The sequence below is a fragment of the Stomoxys calcitrans genome, chromosome 4, assembly GCF_963082655.1.
Source record: "Stomoxys calcitrans chromosome 4, idStoCalc2.1, whole genome shotgun sequence".
NCBI lineage: Eukaryota > Metazoa > Arthropoda > Insecta > Diptera > Muscidae > Stomoxys > Stomoxys calcitrans.
In genome coordinates, this window is record NC_081555.1 from 29,994,887 (window position 1) to 30,000,409 (window position 5,523).

General features: G+C 43.6%; 1 long non-coding RNA gene across 1 annotated transcript; it reads left to right on the forward strand.

Annotated features, from left to right (window-relative positions):
- The first annotated feature begins 652 nt into the window (after positions 1 to 652).
- On the forward strand, positions 653 to 1,389 carry LOC131997339 (uncharacterized). The gene is made up of 2 exons (XR_009398203.1): positions 653 to 723; positions 864 to 1,389. It is a non-coding gene; the product is annotated as an uncharacterized LOC131997339 (long non-coding RNA).
- The last annotated feature ends 4,134 nt before the right edge of the window (positions 1,390 to 5,523 follow it).

A 5,523-nucleotide genomic window follows, 5' to 3' on the forward strand; every position in this document is an offset into this window, starting at 1 on the left:
AGTTCTACACCTTTAGAGTACACCTCAAAGCACACCTGGTCGTTCAGTTTGGAACCATCCGTATAGAAGTCTATGTAACTTCTATTGCCAGGGATATCGAAGTTCCAATCGGTTCTATCAGGAATACTGTCCCAGTACTTCTTTTCAAAAAGCGGCTCCGGTAGGGTGTAATCCTCACTGCCTGGATAACACAGTATCCGTAGCCGCCACATGACCAAAGAGAAAGTTCCCTTAGTCTCACGACAGTGGTTGCTCCAATTTGTCTAACCACAATGTCCAGAGGCATTAGAAATAGCTTTAAATTCAGTGCATCAGATGGTGTCGTCCTCAGTGCGGCTGTAATGCACAAACAAGCCATCCTTAAGATGCGGTTGAGTATTGAACAGTAGGTGGACTTTTGAAGCGCCGCTCACCAGACCACAACACCATATAGCATTATATGTCTGACAACTGCACCATATACTCAATTCATGATGTGCGGTCTAAACCCTCAAGTTGTGCTAACGGGGTAGCAAAGCGGACCAGGGGTATGCTTATAAAATATTTTTTTTTTGTAAAAACGTAGTGGCTTTGGAAATTAAATATAAAGAAAATGTTTAATTTTTTTTGTAAGAACATAGTGGCTTGGGAAATAAAATGACATGTTTTTTAATTTTCTCCAATTTTGTTTTTTCAATACCTAAAAAAATTTCTGCGTCAATATAAATGCTTAAAATAATGGAAGTACGAAATTTCATTAAAAAAGAACAAGGAAATCGTGACCCAGGCGTTAATGGGTTAAAAACTCAGAGAAAAACGCATGTTTTTTTTTTCATTATTTTGACCAGTTTTATTGTTATTGTAGTATTTGAACTTCTTTATAGACAACCGAAGAATGTGGGCTGCCGATAGAATTATGAGAGATGTGTGCCCACCAAAAACCCTGAAAATAATTAACGAAATTGGTGCTGGAATTGGAGGCCGCCGTAGCGCAGAGGTTAGCATGTCCGCCGATGACGCTGAACGCTTGGGTTCGAATCCTGGCGAGACCATCGGAAAAAATTTTTCTGCGTTGGTTTTCCCCTCCAAATATGCTGGCAACATTTGTGAGGTAAAGAGGTGTCGCACTGCGGCACACCGATCAGACTCGGCTATAAAAAGGGGGCCCCTTACATTGAGCTTAAACTTGAATCGGACTGCACTCATTGATATGTGAGAAGTTTGCCCTGGTTCCTTAGTGGAATGTTCATGGTCAAAATTTGCATTTTTTACTGGTGCTGGAATTAGAGCTGGTACCCTGTCTAATGATAAGGATGCCAAATGCAATGATGCAAACGGTAAGAAGTAGTAAAGAAGAAATAAAAAATGTCGAAAAAGAAGACAACTCAGGAAAGATTGAGATGATTTTAATGTAATTTTTTTTTTTTTTCATATTCACCATAGCTTCTTTGAAGCAAGCCGATATCCTCATGCCCGATGACTATAAAGATGAATAAAAAGCTGGCTTGGTCGCATGCAAGGATGCTGCCGTGCGAAAAATTGCGAAGCTGCGGGAACCATCTTCACCTGATTGAGGGTCAAATAACTAAATTCGTATTCCCTAGCCGCTGGAAATTTTGCACAGATACTTCTTATTGATGTAGGTCATTGGGGATTGCAAATGGGCCATATCGGTTCAGATTTGGATATAGCCCCCATATAAACTGATCCTCCGATTTGAATTTTTGAGCCCATAGAAGCCTCAATTTTCATTTGATTTGGCTAAAATTTGGAACCAAGACTTGAGTTATGTCTTCCAACATCCATGCCAAGTATGATCCGAATCGGTATATAAACAGATGTAGCCCCCATATAAACCGATCCCCAGATTTTACTTCTCGAGCCCTTAGAAGCCTCAATTTTCATCCGATTTGGCTAAAATTTGGAACAAAGGCTTGAGTTGAAACAAGTCTTAAGTTATGACTTCCAACATCTATGCCAAGCATGATCCGAATGGGATTATAAACAGATATAGCTTCCATATTAACCAATCCCCAGATTTGATTTCTTCAGCCCTTAGAAGCCTAAATTTTCACCTGATTCGACTGAAATTTGGACCAAAAACCTACATTACGACGTACAACATCATCGCCAAGTTTTATCCGAATCGATTAATATGGTGATATAGGCCCCCTAGGTAAGGTTAGGTTAGGTTTAAGTGGAAGCCTGCCATCAGACTCATTTTCGTCCACTGTGATACCACAGAAACAGAAGAAGGAAAATGCCTTCTAGTTCCAACCGTTCAACCATACAGATAGCTTTAGAAAGCCCAACAACTTGCGAATGTTCACATCCGATTCACATCAGACTGGTTCTCAAAGAAATGAGAATCGAAAGTGGAACTCCTTCTGACAGCCAGTGCGGGACACACACACACAGAAGGTGTTCTATAGTCTCTTCTTCTTTGATGTCCTCACAGCTTCTGTAAAAGTCGTTACTTTCAACCTTTAGTCTCTCAGCATGTTTTCCTATTAGACAGCGACCTGTCATGACGGACACAATGGCTGAGACGTTTCAAGCCAGTTACAGCAATGCGGTATACCTCTTCAAGTCTAGATTAGGCCACATAGTTTTAGAATGCTTACAGTCCCCTCTTTGTAACCAACTATCATTCGTTGTCCTGGTCCTAAAAATTTGGCTTACATGTCGCTAGAACCAAATTCCAGTTTCCCTGGAATGTGTAAGGTAGTTCCTCGCAAGCTCGTCCGCTTTTCAATTCCCTGAAATATCTCTGAAATATCCGTAGCCGCCACATGACCAAAGAGAAATCTCCCTTAGGTTAGGTTAGGTTAGGTTGAAAAGAGGGTGCAGATATTAAGATATTAACCAATGCCGCTATGGACATACACCTAAGCCAGTAATCGGCTTGTTGTTCCCCCCTAAAAACTATAAAGTAACCTTTAAAAAGAAAAATTTAAGTTAGGAATTCCGTGCTACTTACAAAATCCTTAATTGTTTTCAATACAACTCCCTTAAATGGGTTCATGTCTGATATTGTGTCTCCACCTAAGTATCCGTATCTGTTGTACGCGAAAGCCGGGCAATTACAAAGGAAATGCTCCAACGTCTCATCATCTTCCCCGCATGCCCTACACATGCTATCACTTGCCGCATCGATTTTACATAAGTGAGCTCGTAATCCTTTGTGTCCCGTTATGATACCAATAGCTATACTGACCTGCTTCTTGCTTCCTTTCAGTAATAGTCTAGTCTTCTCACGATCTGGATCCCCCATAGGATTTTCCCCGACCGTTTTGCTGTTCCACAATGTTGCATGCGCATTCGTCGCCCACTCCCTCAACTCGGACTGCGTCGACACGAAAGGCTTCGGGTTAACCAAGTTTATTGACGACAGTCCTCTGGCCTTCGCCGCCAAATCGTCCCTACTCCGTTATGGCCGGGCACCCAAACGATGCGAAGAAGGAGAAGGCGGTAATCTCCTTACACTGTTAGACTGTTCGTGACCTTACCGTCCCGGTTGTTATTGCCATTATGGCAATTTTACTGTCGGTAAAGATGTTCACAACCGACGTCCTCGCGTTAGCACCACACCAATTCACGCATTCCGTGATCGCCCGGATCTCCGCCTGCAGGACCGTATTATGGTCAGGCAGTCTAAAACAGATCTCAGTCTCTGGGTTCTCAATGTAAACCCCCAGGCCTACTCTGTCCTCTAGCTTTGATCAATCCGTGTAACATGATCTTCCAGATGGCAATACTAGGGTTCCGTCAATACAAGACTGTGCCGATGGCATCAGTGTCTCGCACTCGATTTCAAGGTTCATCTCACGTATCCGATCGGAAACCTCTTCCCTTCCTTCCAGGTTTCCTATTGTCGCCTCGATTATACCGCACAACCTCGTGCCAAGGCAGTCTCCACCGATATTCCCTTGACATAGGCATGCTGTTTGTTTCTCTGTTCCAAGGAGACCCTCCAATCCTGAACCTGATCGATCGGATTTTCTGAACATATCGCCACATCTAATACCTCTTCCTTAATCCTATTAACTAAAGTACCGGTGTTACCAATATTAAGTGTTATTAGGTCGTTAGTATTTAAGAACTCCGCCAGGGCTTGGCACCGCTTCTTAGTGTTGGTACTACCCCACGAAATGTGGTGAGAGTTCGCATCGCACCCTATTAGTACCTCGTTTCCTGTCTGTTTCGCTTTCCTCGAAAGGCAGATATAGTGAAGCTGTTGCATCCGACGTTGACAACTATGGGGAAAATATGAAATTCAAATTTTTATAACAACGCAGGTCCTCGGTCGAGTACCAGTGTTAGCATAGAATAATTGGTAGTTCATATGGTTTAGTCCAGAGACTGAATCTTGCCCTTGCTGATTTTCTCCATCAGAGCGTGTAGCAATCTCGCTCCGGTGGAGGTTTATCTGGATTACCTTAATCATTGGTCCTCCAGTAAATGGGCATCTTGGGAGTAGGTGATGATCTCATCGTCTGCTCTCTGTTCTTTAGACTGCATTGACTTTCCTGTCACTGCACTGCCTGTTGTCATCTTTTTAGGTTCATTGCCTAGTCTAGTCTTCCGACTTTTTATAAAGTCGGTAATAGTTCCATCGTCGGGTCCCTGTTCGTTAAGCTTTTTTTGGTTTCCATTCCCTGTACTGACTGGTGTTTCAATACTAGGATCTTTGCCTATCGAAGCCTTTCATATTTTAAGTAAATGGGCTTTTGGGAGTAGGTGATGGTACCATCATCGGCTGTGCCTGCTCGTTGGGTTGCATTGAGTCTTTTGTCGCTGCGCTGCTTAATGTTTCAATATTAGGATCTTCACCTATCCCAGTATTCCGAATCTTTAAGTCGGTGATGGGTCCGTCGTCGGGTTCCTGTTTGTTAGGCTGTGTTGGGTCTCTCGCCACTGCACTGCCTGATATTTTAGTATTAGGATCATTGCTTCTCCTAGTCTTTCCAATATTGAAAGATGCCGTGATTGTCTCGTTGTCGGTCCCCTGTTTGTTGGGCGGTGTTGAGTCACCTGCCACTGCACGGCCTGATGTCGCAGAATGAAAATTTCTGCCTATCCTAGTCTTCCCTATCTTGAAAACGACAGCTTTGCTCCCGTAGTGCGCCATGCCTTTAGTCCTAGCCAAACTTGTCACGGGGACTTGATCAATACCAACCACAAAGTGAGTTCCTTCCTCCTTCTCCTCCCTGTGGAAGACCTCCCACTTCTCTGCGACCAAACCTTCGTTTTGCTTGCCCAAGAATCCCAACATGCGTTTCGTCGCAAATTTACTGCCCCATCCCTTGATGAAGGCCGTAGCCTATGTGAGCTGGGGGATACCCATCTTTCTCACCAGGTCGAGCTTTGCGCCTTCCCAGGGAGCGTGAATACCACTAACGAGCTGTTTGCCGGTATCAATACATTCCACCGACGCAAAACACAGCCTAAAGATGTCCCCTCTAAATTCGCAGCTCATCATTTGTATGGGTGGACTCTCTACAGAGTTCCACACATGTTCAAAAATCCGATCGTTATCCAGAT